The sequence below is a fragment of the Brachycentrus maculatus genome, unplaced genomic scaffold (genome assembly GCF_059751285.1).
Source record: "Brachycentrus maculatus isolate JH-2025_06_01 unplaced genomic scaffold, ASM5975128v1 h1tg000808l, whole genome shotgun sequence".
Lineage (NCBI taxonomy): Eukaryota > Metazoa > Arthropoda > Insecta > Trichoptera > Brachycentridae > Brachycentrus > Brachycentrus maculatus.
The window spans coordinates 70,567-86,234 of NW_028281536.1; positions in this window are offsets into that span (position 1 = coordinate 70,567).

Here is a 15,668-nt window from a genome sequence, read left to right on the forward strand (position 1 = left end):
TATATATATATATATATATATATATATATATATATATATATATGTATATATATATATGTATATATATATATATATATATATATATATATATATATATATATATATATATATATATATATATATATATATATATATATATATATAATGTAAGTTGCGTAATATCTCACTCATTAATTATCTAAATGCAAGGTGATCAGTCTTTCGCTTCAGGCGCTAGGTCAATTTTTTCTTGAAAAAATAATTATTTCATCAAACTTGGATTTTAACTCGAGGCCATAGTATTCATTGAACTATTATTTAACTCCATTATTATTTCAAAAAAACAGTCACTAATATATCGCTCACTCCTTTCAACAACGTTATGTATCAAAAATCGACAAATTTTGCATTTTGAAGAAAAGGTTTTTAATTATTTTTTTAAATAAACGTAATATTTTTCAAATGGAAAAAAACAGGTTTTACCTAAAAAGATATGTTGCACGGTAAAAAGTTCAATGAGTGGCTTGATATTTATTTTAAAAACATTTTATTATATTTTTAAAAACTTTTACACCGATCTTCAGAAAAATCAAGTTTTTTTTATGTATGACGTTGTTGAAAGGAGTGAGCGATATATTACAAATATAAAGAGTTAAGCATCGTTTTTTTTTTTAAATATTAAAGGCTTTAAATTTAAATGTAACGAGAAAAATCCTTCATTTCACTATTGCATATTGCAGAAAAAGTAACGGGGATACAAACCCGAATTATTTCAATCAATCTAATATATTTAAAAACTTTGATTTTAAACTTTTAGATAAAATAAAAAAGAGTTTCTGCTTACCAATGTTTTCCTCATCCCACCATAGATGTCTCTAGTGACTCTCGCACACTGTGTTACCAATTGGATCAATATGTCTAGAATCTTCAAGAATTTGAATAGTGTGGTTGTCAATCATGGGTGAATGCTACACGTGTATAAAATGATCACTTAAACCAGCCTATGACGGTCGTAAGCCCTGTAAATACCCATACTTCCATATTATTCTTCAACTTTGTATAGATATTAACAATAATAAGGAAACCACTTAATTTTTTTCTTAGAGTAATATTATTTACATTTTTGAACAAAATTATTAAGATGTTTCATTAATCAAGATAATTTTTTTCACCAAAAAGTTTGTAATTAAATATGTATGAACTTTTAAATCAGCTGACACTAAAGGGTTAGTTAGCCTTACATTAAATAAACGGGGCATAGGTTCAGAATTGTAAAACTGGGTCCAAGATAAAATTTTGACTGACTAAAACGGTAACCTTCCTTGGCAACAACGGAGTATTCAAACAGTTAGAGTTAACTGGTTCAGTTTATCAACAATAGTTTAAAAAGAGCATTAAAAAATATTTGTAAAGCAAATACAACTATTATTTTTTATAAATATCGCGCAGAGGAAAAAAGGAAAGAACAGTTTTCGGGAATTTAGAGGGATAACGACTTGTCATACGTGGCTTAGGCGACCATTTTGTACAGTTGAATAAAATTCACATTTCTGCTTTTTTAAGCTGATGTTTTGAGCTTCTATACAAATGAATATGTTGAAACATATGTTTCATTTTATTTTTATTTAAGGCGTATTCTAGTATATTATTTAAAAACATATACCAGAATACGCCTGAAAAGAAATTGCTGATTTTTAAATATTTAATTTATCTTAACCAGATAATTTTTATTTACAGTGTTTTGAATATGTCCTCAACCTTTAAAAAAAATCAAATATAGGATTTACCTCCTGTGAGATTGTTATCAAAAGTTTCAAGCAGCAATGTTATGGAAAGAGATTTTTTTACGATTTGGACATCATTTATTTTCAATTAATTTATCTTTCATATATTTTTATTAGTTATAAATTAGTTATGTTTCGTATTATTTTCCAACCGATAAAATATATATAGCCAAATTGTTTTAACTTTTATTTACAAACGAGCCTCAGATGATTTTTAACGTTATCGTTACGTGATTCGATGTAAAACTTTTCTTTTCAAAAATATTTAGCAGTCGCAGTCCACAGAATGATACGAAAACGGATTATATAAACAAATAGGAAGATATCACATATATGTATTGCCTTCAAATTAATGGTCACATCATTACTTGTACATGATAATTTAACATGCAGCTAAGGTTTAAAGTCCTTCGTTTTCCTAACTTAGAAATAAATGTTTATATTATATTCTCGTCTCGTATTGATCAATATAATGTTTTTTGGGGTCGTTATTTCAATAGACGTATTTAATTTTTATTTTTCATACTTTTATAAAAAAATACGAATATGTCTACCAAAAAAAGTTAAAACCGTTATTTATTCATTTTCAAGTTTTATTTGTTTGCAGCGTTTCTTTATTTTTAATTTGATTTGTTTCATAATAGTTTTTTTTCAGCGGGACGTTGCAATGCCCAGATATGTATAATTTTGTTGAAATTGCTTGTTGTTACATTAAGGTACATTAATATACTTATTAAAAACTTTATTAAAATTTGACAAACACTAACGTTATTTTTGGATATTTAAAAAGGGATGAAGAAATAATCAGGGATGTAAAAAAACAGTTCTTTTCTTCTTCTGAATTTCGATCAATCAGTTATATTGAAATGATGAAAAATAGATTTTATTTTATATTTTTTTACCGATTGGAATTATTATTATATTAACCCCAGTGCTTCCATTACTAAAGAGTTCCAATCCAAAAAATGTATTTTACATCTATACAAGAAACATTTATGATCATTAATATCGTATTCAATAATAACCTAATATGAATTAATGCAAATAATCTTCCAACTGATTCCAGAAGATCTTCAGCGTGCAAAGGATCTATTTTTCTATAGTGCAATTCATTATTTTTCGATCTATAAGTATTAACTTATTTATCAGTTATTTAGATTTTAATATTTTAACAATGGTTGTCATTCAATTGTCTGTCGAATTTGTTCGGTCGATCAAAATGCAAATATCAAAACTCACACAGTATAACTGCGTGTGAATTAAGCCTAACGAGGAAAACTTTAATACATAATATTATTAAGTTCTAAGATTAATGGGGTAAAGTAACGCGTTTTCTCCGGTTTCTGTCAATTCCTAAAGGTACGTAGGTATGCGAGCAGGTTCCTACCGGATTTGAAAAGGTAACCGCTGGTTGGGCAGGTAGGTACGGGTACCTACCGAGTACCTACCGAGTTTGGTTGCTACGGTGTGTGCGGCTCACGTGCAAGTAGGGCATCGCGGGTTAAAAGTGCAACTTGACCGTTAATGCAAACGAGATGAGTAGATATCACGTGTACTTCTAAAGGCACTCTGGGACCGGGTAGTCCCGGTCGATAACGTCCCGGTAGTGACGAAGGCACGAATCTACAATTGACTGTTCAAAAATCTCTTAAAAGGTATATTGTGTTGAGCATAATGTGTTATATCCTTTACAGAACGAATCAATGAAATTGATAATTTCGTTAATATTTGCAATTTACCATAAAACCGTTATTCGTATTATTGTTAAGACTAATTCTCGTTAATATTTTCTTAATTTTTAATTCATAGTTAATGATTTTTCTATGTTTGTAATGGTTATGTATATGTATTAGGTACTCTCGCAACTAAAAAAAGTTCTTTATAAGGTAGAATCACTAGGTTGAAAAACTTACAGTCGATTCCGCTTAATTGCCACACATCGAAACCCAATTGAGACAATTTGAGACACATTTGAGACACACCTTTGGCTCAATTCAGGATTGTCATTCTTCTACTTTGGGTATGTTTTTGTTATTTTTAATTTGATATTTTTGGATGAAAATATCAATTTTCAATAAAAAAAAACCTTACTATTTTATGTTTGTCCCTTTAATCATCATCATAATCGTCGTATAATAATATTCATATTTTTTGTGAATCAATTTTTCAAAGATATCTTAAAGTAGATTTAAGTACTGCGTTTTGACAGATTGTTAAAATCTGATTACAAACATTCAGTTGAATAGACAAATGGATATGGGGTTGAATGACATTAACTATTGCATCCGTGCTTTTTAATTACGATCGTAACCTATTAAATTGTTAATCATTGTCGAAAACATTTCATGAAAAATAATCGGAACATTTAGCATGTCTTAAAATCTACCATTTTGTAGACGTTGAATTTTGCCAGTAAAGAGATATAATTGTAAATATTATATGATTCCTTACATATTAATATTTTAATTTCTATTGTATATTCACAAGGATCGACTGCCAATAAATAATGAGGTACATCGAATGCTAAATAATAATGTCTGTATTCATGAGAACAGTATAACCTTTCGGTTATATCGTGACAAGATTGCGGAGGTATGGTATTCCAAGTCTAAAGGTCTCCAGTGCGACGCTTTCAGTACCTAATCAATATTTTAATTTCAGGTATTAAATTTAACAATTTACTAAAAGTATTGTAATTTCTACAGTCTAAATTCCCCAAGGATTTAACCTAAGTGGAGTGAATGGATGAAATAAACTGCAACTGTAATTTTACGCCATATTAAATTTTACTATCCATTAATTTTATGAAATGAATTATTCTCCGACAATGAGGTAGATACTTATTTCCTTAATGAATGTCGTACCCTCGCAATATAACGAAATGTTATTACGAAAAAAAAAATTGAAATTCTAAAAAACGAACATTTTTTTTTCTTCATTTACGAATTATTATTTTAGATCTCGTATATTTAGGAATAAATTTATTAAATTGAGTCCTTTTTGAGTGTGTCCAAATACTTGTTCACAAAATCTGGATCATCTCCAATTATAGGGGTTATTTGATGAGATGTCGAAAAATCTTCGAAAAAAGATGTCTCTTTTTTATCAAGTTTTATTTCCTTTGACTCGTCTTAGTAAAAGTAAAGTGAGTTAAAATATTTATTATTTGAAATGACAGCAATAACCAATAACTTTAAGTTGGAAAATATTAGTGATATGAATTATTACAATATAATAGCATATCTTTCACACATATTATATTTTGTCTTGTGTTTTATTTGTTTGTTTATTTGGCTTAAAAAGATACTTAAAATTTGGATAACTGAAATCAAGACAAAAATACTTAATGATTAAATGAACTAATCACTCATTTCACTCTCATAAATTAAAATTATTACACCTTGTTCCATATAAAGGCAAAATTATGAATTATCTTGAAAATTTAGAAATCCAAAAAAACCTAAATTCTAATAATAATTTATTAAATAATTTATTGTTTCAAAATTCTTCACCGTTGCTTTCCATTTTTCCTTTGTTTTCGAACTCCGCCCCTTGACTAACCCTTTCCTTTTACTTTCCCCTCTCCTTATTTATAGAACAATTTTATATTTTATATTTTAGTTATTATACAGACCTGAATGATGGAAGCTTAACTTCTGAAACATGTAGTCTATAATAAAACTCAAGTGGTAAAAAACAAGTGTTTTCTTTAATCATTATACAATTAAATGTTTTGCAAATTTCGAATTTTCTATAAAACGATTTTTTCCTTTGATTTATTATTTCATAGTAATATGGATATTACAATTTAATTGTTGATTTCATATTAAGCAAAAATAGGAATATTTGAATTTTACCTGCATTATATCGCTGCCAAATAAATTTTCAACACTAAACAATATCTGTGGTCATTCCAGAAAACAGTTTCCTTCACTGTGTTAGCAGACAGCTAGTTTCTTAGTAGTCAGCTTCGTTTCCTTTTATGCTGATTGGCCTTTTTTGCGAAATTTTGTGACATATTTTTTGTAGTTGTGATAATTAATCATGTATAAAAAGTAAGTTTGCAAGTGTTTTTGTACTAAATCATTTAAATACATAAATAAATGTACAAAATTTGCCACATTAAAATTATCTTGAATTTAGATTCAAGGCAAAACTCGGAATGATTTTTCTAGGTGAGATGGCATTTAGCTGTTTTAATGGAACATTGTCCTTGACATATAGATTACGTTCGCAGGTATCAAAATGACATTTTGTCGGCCCGATCCGTTAAGTGTCAAACTCTATCCGGGCTTAGCCTGCAGGAGAGGGTAATTCAAAGAATATTAACGGTTATCCGAAGTATTTTGTTATATTATTCGTAATTCCCATATGTACATATTTTAATCGTGTTAATGACGGTAAACCCAGATATGTGAACGAAAAATTGTGAGCAATCAAAATATTATGAATAAAAATACTGGTCAAAATAAAACTTGTCAATAAAAATTGTAAATCATATTTTCAAAGCGTCTCCTAGTATGTAAAATAATTCGGGAAGAATCTTATTGTAGATACATTTCTTGAAGGTCTCTCCTAAAAAAAATATTACTTAACTCAGCTATAGATAGTACCGAGAACTTGTGAAAGAATGTGTAAATTGAAGAATTAATGCGATTTTCAATTTAGAGTAGGTACCTACTGTGTTTGTCAATGATGGGTAAAATGGTGAATGTTAAATAAAGTGATCACTTAAATCAGCCATGTAAATATCAAGAATTCCAAATTTTCCTTTGCCTTTGTTGAGATTTTATTGTTGAGTTGATTTTTTTTTTAGTTATCTCATATAGATAATATGGGGTTCAACACTATAAAGGTTGGATACCATAAATTATAAAATAGCTATAATATGCATAATAAGAAGCAATGGTACATACCATTGTTTCTTAAAATGTTTAGATGTGTATGTATTTATATGCAATTTCTAATGATTTATTTGTTGGTTTTATTGCATATATTTTTTTTAAGGATTAAAAAAATGTAATGAAACAAATAATTAATTAAAATTTTCCTTTAAATGTATTATATATTGAAATATTTTATGAAGCAAAGTTATGTACTTATATGCATTTTGTAGCTATTTTAAAATTTATGGTTCATATAAGTAACAACGTAGGTATTTTAAAATTTACTATAATACATGGTGCTATATTTATAATACACAACATCTATTCGTATTGAAGACAGTTTATAAATACGGTTAAATACACATTTAAACGTGTAATACGGAAGATATGGTCAAACCTCAATATAAGAGACCTAGACATTAGAGAAACCTCTTTAAAGAGAGCTGGCTTAAGGTTCACTGTAAGAGAGATCTCTTTATAATAGAAAAATATTCCAGTCCAGTAAATCAAGATTTGACTATATTTAACAAAAATACACATTTTTTTACATAACAATATTAATGTTTAATCAATATTTTTTTGTGGAATTGCTAGTAATAAATTGGATCGATTTATATTAATTGAGTGATCATGGCAATGTTTTTTTTAATTTTAATTTTAATCATTTAGTAATTATTTCCCGGTGAAACGAATGTTATTTTACACGTTAATTTACCTTGAACGCCAAAAAACCTTCTGGCAAGCCAATCTCGCAGTTGGGCAGTTTTTCTTTTACAAATTATCAATCGTTTAATATAAATATAACTACGATTTTGTTTTACGTACCCGATATCTATGTACTCTGTACGAGTATATTTCCTCCAGAAATAATGGTTCAGTATTTTCCTCGGTCTTCATAAATTTGTTTAACTGTTCTTTCCTCACACATACGTTACACATCGCACACTCCTTTCAAGAACGTCATAAATCAAAAAACTTTATTTTTCAACGTTTTTAAAGTTTAAAAATATAACATAATGTATGAAAAATAAATATCAAGACACTTATTGAACTTTTTACTGTGCAACAGATCTTTTTATGTAAAACCATCAGGTTTTTTCTCCATTTGAAAAATATTTACTAATTATAAAAAAATAATTAAACAATACAATTAAACAATTTTCTTCAAAATGCAAAAACAACATTTTCTGATCTGTAGCGGGTAAATATTAAGTTAAAAATATGCCTCTTTTGCTGGGATATAGCACATTTTCTGGGCATTCCGAAAACATGAAAATTTACGAATTTTGATTTATGATGTTCTTGAAAGGAGTGAGCGACATGTCCAAACCATCTCAACACACCTTTCTTAATTTTATCGATAATGCTTATCTCAGCCTTGCATTCTTTCCTTATTTCACCATTCACGAGTCTTACACAATCCTTAATAGGTTGAATATGTTAAATTAGATATTCCTCCCGAGTGATAATACCCTATTGTATATGCAGGAGATATTCGGGCTAGTTTAAAAATCATCTTTTCCGCGTGTCCTTTTGGCCGTGCAAACTCTGCGGTCGAAATCCGAAGCGCGCGGGTCGACCGGTCCGCGGGAGGGGGGTAGGGGAGGGGCAGTCTAACACTACTGACCCAGAGCCGCGGCGACCAGTGGGTCGGCCGATATGCTGAGCGCAGGGTTGGCACAAGAGATAATTAGTATTTCTAGGGGTATAGAATTGTAAGTATGTACATAGATATAAGAACAAACAAGTAAATTCACTACATGAGTAAAATCAAGAATTAAAATCATACACCTAAGCAACTTCACTGCTAACTTAGAATCAATGAAATGTATAAACTCATGCCTCTAGCGAGATAGCGAGTGTTTTTGCATAGAATTTTCACTCATGAATTACATGAAATTATAGTAACTTTAAACATAAAGAGTAAATCCACTCACAAGTAGGCATAAGTTATTAAACTTCTAAAGTTGAAGCCTGAGTAGGGACATGATAAACGGTATTGCACAAGCCGTAGCTAGATTTCAGAGTCACTTGGACGTTAGGTAATTCAAAAAAACACAAAACATAATGTTTTTAATGATATTTAACGGAGACGGATCCTTTAAAAATATAAGAGAATATTTGTGTTTTTATTATTTACAAAAATACTTTTTTCTGTGAGCTTCAGCGGTTCATTATTAGTAATAGGTATCAAATTGTGGTAGAGTGGGTTTGAACCGAGAAACTCTAACTCAAGAGTCCGTGACACTAAACACGGGACCACAAACCGACGCAACGATAAGTTTTTAAGATGGGGATATGGAAATCTGGGAGTTTACTGAGCTTACCAATTAAATAAACATTTTGATAATAACCACTTGGTTAACCCAATTAATTGAATTCAGCTGGTGAAGCGTTGCAGGAGCCTGGTGAGGACCTGTCCGATATCGGATCCGTGATAGCTCATAAGGAACTGTCACCAGGTGTTAACATACATGATAAAAATAGTAGAGGACATTGGTACCATGAACTAAGGTAGGATACAAAATACTGAACCATCTTCAAGTGGAAAGGAAGGTTTGTTGACGACAGTCAACAATCCGTCTTCTCCTGAGGAGTTTAACGTAGTTTTTTCCCAACAATGAGCAAATGCTGAGAAGTTCCTGATAGCCTTTAATTAATTTAAGAATCTTACAAATATTTCAAAAGGGTGTCTGCTAAATAAAAAGCTTACTCAACTTAACTATTGATGGTGCCAAGAACTCACATGTGATAAAAAAGTGTCAATTAAAGGAACCAAAATTTGAGTAGTGTGGTTGTCAATCATGGGTAGAGTAGTGAATGTTACACCTATATAAAGTGATTATACAATCCAGCTAATTGATAGATCATAAGCCCTGTAAATATCCAGACTTCCATATTTTTCTTTAACTAAGTTGAGATGTCAACGAAATGCATTTGTTTCCTGCAAGCGCTGGTAGCCCTGCAATGCTTTTTCAGCGAACTGTTAGCGCGAGCCGCACGTTGCTTGCTCTAATCGTCCGATCCTCTATAATAATATCTAATGTCGTTTGACATTCCGCCATCTTTCCTTTTCATGGCGGAACTAAAGCCAGAACTAGTTTATTTGCTCGTATTTCCGGCAGACATGGCGCATGGCGTGGCCTATCTCCGGGAACTAACCGCAAGATAAATAAGCAAATTGACAGATATATAGGCAACGCGATTAATACAAAGTAATCACGTCCAACGCATAAATATTTCAACTGGAAAAGATCCTGAATATTATCGAATTGCTCCAAGTAGCTTTTTTTTAAATAGAGAATTAATTAATTAGGTAATATTGTGTAAACCCGGGATGGTACATTCTCTATTCAAAAAAATATTGGGGAAATTCGATCATTTTCAGGAACTTTTACCATTGAAATATCTATTCATAGGACGCGATTACGTTGTATTGATGATGTTGCCTATATACCTGTCAATTTAGTTATTTATCTTGTAATTACATTGAGAAAGAAAATGTACCGATTGCTGCTATTATAAGTATATATATATATATATATATATATATATATATATATATATATATATATATATGCAAAAGAATTTAAAAAAAAAGAATATATATATATATATATATATATATATATATATATATATATATATATATATATATATATATATTTATATATATATATATAAATATATACAAAACCTGAAGGTTGAATAAGATGGTAAAATTGTATAAACTTTTTCTTTATACGTCTTAAAAGACGTATGTAGAAAAGGTTTTTAAAAAACCGAACGATATTCCAAAATGATTTTAGAATAACAAAATGCAAGACCAAGTAATTCCAGCAAATTTACAAATATTTGGGAATCAAATATTTGAATAACCTTCCTACGTATATAAAAATTTAAAAAAAACTATTTAATAAATTAAATGCTTTTTTTGAAAAAATAACTAAAATACGATTCAAATATCAAAGTCTGAATTATTTATGTAGTTGATAAGTACTTCTCTCTAGATTCTCTTTCTGAGTACAAGGGCTTGGTCTCTTTTTTGGAAAAGCACAGCTTAACTAATATAAAATATGTTACAAGTAGAAATGTAGTTTTAATAATTAAAATGCAATATAGTAGACGATTCAAATATAAAGGCTATGATGCCTTAGACGAAAAAAAACACACAAAAATATTGAGTTTTCTGAAAAGTTACTGAAAAGCATCTTACATTGCAGCTACCTACCTAAAAAGTAACTACCCACTCCGGGACTCGAACTGGGACTTTCAGATATAACGTCTCTAGTCGATTGTGCTAAGGTAATCTATGAAAGCATTACTTATAAGCTCTTTCGTATACATATAGATAATAATAAAAAAATAATAGAATTTCATAAACGTAGTCGTACAGGAGAAAGTGACCAACTAACAAAACGTAAAATGTTCAAGAGGTCCATTTAAGTCACTTTTGCTTGGCAAGAAAATAAACATTAATGCAGTTAGTCATTTTTAACAAGTCAATATATTATACTTCCATGTTTAAAATCCTTTGGGATTTATTTCAGGGCAAAATTAAGCTTGTAAGATATCAAATAGTCAATGATCACGTTTTTGTAAAAAATGCACTTGGTCACTTTCTCCTGTATGACTACGATATATACCGTTCAATCAATTTTTAAAAAAATCCTGTTTTCATCGGATAGTACAAGCTACAAAGATTTTTTTATGATTTTATACTTAAAACGCAACACGCGAATTACTATTGTAAAAACATTTTTCCTCAATAGAAAACTTATTCGATTTGTCACGCGTTTCGAAAGTTATTGAAGAAAATAATATAAAATATTAAAAATTATATGAATACTCAACAGACAACGTCATGGTCTGATTATTATAAACGAAAGTTGTGTACTATCCCACTTATATTTTAAATATTCTTATGTATGATAAATAAAAGTCTCTACGCAAACCTGTTTTAGACAAGCCTAGATTCCGAATTATTTGTTTAGACGCCTACTTAATTCAATAAATAGTTATAATTAAGTAGGAAGTCGACACAAGTCACAGGAAAATATTTCCATTCATTTCATATAATCGAATGAATAAGAAATGTGGGTTTGAAATGATATTTATAATTTAGTGCATAATAATCTAGAATCAACAAAAAAAATATTAACACATCAATTTTAAATCGGATAGATTTTTTTACTTTGAAAATTCACTCTTGCCGAGGGTTGCTATATGCTGTTTTTCGATTAGTTACACTTTAAAAGGGAAATAATATTGTTTCATGCGATCAAGTCCAAGTAATAACGTGGTAAACGGAAGCTACACAGATTATAAATTCCTCAAGAAGTTTTTTTTCTAAACTCATTAAACATCTGTTCCATTTTGAAAGTGCAGCAAAAACTGCGATTCTTTGCACAGCTTATTTTAAAATAACGCACTGGCAACAATAATGCATTTATTATGTTAATATTACAAAATATGATGCAAATTTTTTATATTGTTTTCATTAAATTAAATTCTGGTTCACTTATTTATTCATGCATGTATTTCAACGTTCGTTACAATGTAAAGGAATATAAATAATATTATGCCTAACGTATATAGTGCAAAAATAATTTGCATATTATTGACGAGACTTTGAACATGCTATACAACATTCAAATTAGCTTTGATTAAAACATTATTTTTTCTAAAAGTCCTTTGCAATTTAAATTTATTAGATTTTTAATTCATTCTCTCGTTTATCCAGCAATTAATTATTAAATACGTTTTTTTAATTGCTTAACTTGTTACATTGATATTGCCTTTTTAGCACTGTGATTTTATATTCTTTCTTTTTGTTTTTGTTCGATCTATCGAATGAATTAAAATATTAAAAAAAAAATCAGTTGAATTTATACTTGATCTTTCAGATATTTTTAACAAAAATGCTAGTAATATTAGTATATACCCACTCATTTTTTTAAGTGGACATATACAAATATTACCAACATTTTTTGGAAAAAATATAAAAGTAAAAATGACTAACCACAAAGTAAATGCTTTAAATATTAATAACATTGAGAATTTGTTCGCCTCCGTAGTGTAATGGTCAGCACGCTCGGCTACCGTTCTGGAGGTCCCGGGTTCGATTCCCAGGGGGGGTAAAATAAATATAAGTGATTTTTTTCACTGTACTATTTATTCGATATTACCCTGGACTGGTACCAGAAGCGGAGGGCTGATCACCTTTCCTTCATGTGTAAACGGTCAAGATAACACTGCTTTTGTATTACGCAGTGCCCTATGCACCATTGGGGTGCGGATAAGGGTTAAAAAAATATATATATTATGCTTTCTTTCTTATAAATTGTATCACAGTTTAACGGACCTTAAAAATAACTTTACAGACAGAAATATATATATATATATATATATAATTATATATATAAATACATATATATATATATATATATATATATATATATATATATATATATATATATATATATATATATGTATATTCACATAAGAAGTGGAGACATTTATAAATAGCGATGAATAATGACAAGAATTTGCTAAAATGATGCAAAAAATTCACATAAAAAGTAATACATATATTATACAATAAAAACTTGACGATTGTCAAATAATATATGCAATTAAGAGAAAAAAATGGCGCCGAAACTCGCACTGCGTAAAAAATGTGTCCACGTGCTGTTAAGTAAACACTAATAACTATTATATTTAACAAGACGTCCTCCAAAGTACAGGAAGCATACCAACGCAAAACTGTATTTTTTTAAACAAGTAAGAAAAATAATTAATTACATAGATTGATTGATGTATTATCACAAAATTCGCGACGGTCGTTGAAATGACGTTTTCGGGGACGGCGCGTCGGTTTTCCCGCGTTAAATTAGAAGTTGGTGTAAGGAGAGTGAATTGACACTTGACGTGCTGCGGCGTCCCCCAGTAGAGGTATACTAAAGAGTAAAGAGTAAGTTGGCATTACCTGACCGATTGTGTCAGTGGTACAGTGGTACCTAATCGGCGTCGAGAACCGGCACAATTTCCCGATAACGTTACCGAAGGGGACTTGAACGCTTGCAACGATTGAACACGGTAAAGAAAAGCAAAAATATGCCGTTTGTGTGTGCTTTGATAAAAAAACATGTGATAGTACAAATGTAATCCATAATTTTTTAATTTTTTAATTAATTTTTTTTATTTATTTTAAAATTTAACAGAACATTTACAATAATGAATAACAAATAAAACAGGTAATTGTAACATTCCAATTACAAAATTTCACAAATGTTAAATGAGTAAACAGTAAACAGCAAGAATAAAATATAGCAAAAGTTAATAGGCAGACTTAATTTAATTTAATATTTTTGATATTTTTGAAGATACTTTGTATTTGATATTTTGAAGGTACATTTTGTACATAGATGAAGAAAAATATGGAAGTCTGGCTATTTACAGGGCTTATGACCTGTCATAAGCTGTTTAATTAATCACCTAATTTAACATAATATGTACCGTACTTAAAAAAAACTATTGTACAAATGTAATCCATTATTTTTGTACATTGTTGACACCTTAACAGAGTTGAAGAATATGAATGTCTCTCTATTTACAGGGCTTACGATGTATCATAGGCTGGTAAAGTGATCACTTTACACACGTGCAACATTCACCATTCTACCCATGTTTGACAAACAACCTTCGCAAATTATAGGAACTCCTACATATATCATTTTAATCTCATGACAAATCATTTGAGTTTACCATTTTTAGTTAGATTGGGAAAGCTTTTATCCAGCAACAACCAATTTATTTATTCATTAGTTTTTATTTTAGACGACAGTGACCAAAATAATAGGATCATTTTTAACATTAAAAATATTAATAAATAATGGAAATATCAGTAATTTACATGAAACTTATAAATTTCTTATGAACTTTAAATCACAATTGTGGTATGACGCACAAAACTATCCTAATGTTTTTATTTAATTTAATATGTAGTTCTTCAATTAAACTAACATGAAAATATACTGTTTTTATAGCATCTATGGATACTTTTTATTCTAAATATTCCCTTCCGAATTTTCCATAAAATTTAAAACATGCATTGATTGCAACGTGTCCCCTAAATTTTCCGTTACTGAACACTTTGCTGCATCCGTTCATGTTATACGAAATCGTCATATCGATGCGTCCGACAAATAAAGTCGAATCTGCAAAAAGGCTTCTTCACAAAGGATCGATCTTAATTTCCAATACCCTTTTTTAACAAACTTAACAACAACAAAAAAATTAAATTGATATTTTTTTTGGTCTATTTAGTCCTTTCAATTTAGGAAAATCGAGTCTGAGTAGAGAAACCAAAACCTTGCAACGTATATAAATCATTTTGAATCGAAAAACGTTATTAACCATTTCATTACGATACTCGGAAAAATAATTCAATACTTAAAAGAAAACATTTGAGTGTATATATTTTTAACACATATTTTTATGTTTTTATTTTTATTTTTTAAGATCTTGCCTTATTCATCAAACGAGATGGTGTACTATAAGTTTGTTCATATATAAATATATTTTAAATTACCTATAGGTACTGAAAGAATTATACACACATGTACCATCTTAAATGGTGGAAGTTTTTACTTATTTTGTTATCTACCTCGCTTTTTCAAAAGTCATGTGAATGTATAGTCGCACAAAACATGTTTTATGGATACTGTTATATGTCAGAAAACCGCAGGCCATTACATTTTATAGCTTCAAATTTACCAGAAAAATCTATACATGATATTCTGATGATTTGCTTTAAATATATTTTTTAATGATTTTATGCAGTGCTCGGAATTTCGGATTTAATTGACGGTCTATATCTGATTCTGTGCTCTATGCACCACAGAAAGAAGAGCAATGAACGAATAAACAAATCTTTTCGAAAATAAATATAATAAATAAATATTTCAAAATTAATATAATAATCCACAGACATAATTATGAAATACTTCATTTACAG